Here is a 1,042-nt window from a genome sequence, read left to right as displayed (position 1 = left end):
ACTCCCCACTAAGCAGAAAGCCCAATGTGGGGCTCAATCCCAGGACCCCGAGATCATGACCTGAGCCCAAGGCAGACGCTTAACCAACTGAGCCACCCAGATGCCTCTCTGCTACCTTTTTTTTTTTTTTTTTTAAAGATTTTTATGTGAGAGAGAGAGAGCGCGCGGGCACACAGGCAGGGCAGGGTGGGGGTGGGGTAGAGGGAGGAGCAGAGGAAATAAGGACTTTTAAAAGTAACTAACATTGCCAGGTGCTGTACACTGAATGTTTTTGTCCCCATTCCACACCCGCCCCCCAAATCCGTAGGTTGAAACCTAATGCTTGGTGTGATGGCATTTGGAGGTCAGGCCTTTGGGAAGTGATCGGGTCATGGGGATGGGAGCCATGAGTAGGATCAATGCCCTTGAAACAAACTATAGAAATGATCTCTGAAAGTATAGTCTTGGATCAATGCCCTTCTAAAAGAGACCAAGGAGAGCTTCCTCTGCCATGTGAGGTCACAGTGAGTAAAGGGCAGACTGCGATCCGGGAGAGGGCTGTCACCAGAACCTAACCATGCTGACACCCTGACCTCAGGCTTTCAGTTTCCAGAAATTTGGGAAATAAATTTCTGTTGTTTATAAGCCACACAGTCTGTGATAGTTTGTTATAGCCACCCAACTAAGACATCAAGCACCTTAAAAAATCTAATCAATTCTTTGCACCTATTCACTTGACTGCCTGACCCATGTTTTGGTGCTTCTGGGAAGAGCAGTAATGGATGGAATGTGGCTGGAACAGCAGGCTCCAGAGAGGAGCTGGTCTGACAGCAGGAGGCAATGGATGTTCCCTGCAAGGGTCCTCTGACTCTGACCTGGCTCCCTTTGCCACATCACCTTCTGCTTCCACTTTTCAGGGAGTAACTTTGCTTGCCATCACATTCCTGCAGGCACCAAAGCTCATCTTACACTATCACATCGCATGGCATCTCTGCATCGAGAGCTTCGTATCCAGGAGGGTGGCAGCAAGAACAGTACTGTTGCCGTTTTGCCCCACGCCCCT

General features: G+C 49.3%; 1 pseudogene; it reads right to left on the bottom strand.

Moving 5' to 3' along the window:
* Positions 1–276: 276 nt before the first annotated feature.
* LOC132028895 (small nucleolar RNA U3) lies at positions 277–445 on the bottom strand (annotated as a pseudogene).
* Between the last annotated feature and the right edge of the window lie 597 nt (positions 446–1,042).

This window comes from Mustela nigripes, chromosome 12 (assembly GCF_022355385.1).
Source record: "Mustela nigripes isolate SB6536 chromosome 12, MUSNIG.SB6536, whole genome shotgun sequence".
NCBI classification, from domain to species: Eukaryota; Metazoa; Chordata; class Mammalia; order Carnivora; family Mustelidae; genus Mustela; species Mustela nigripes.
Note: the sequence above shows the minus strand (reverse complement) of the source record. Positions and strands in the feature narration are given on the sequence as shown.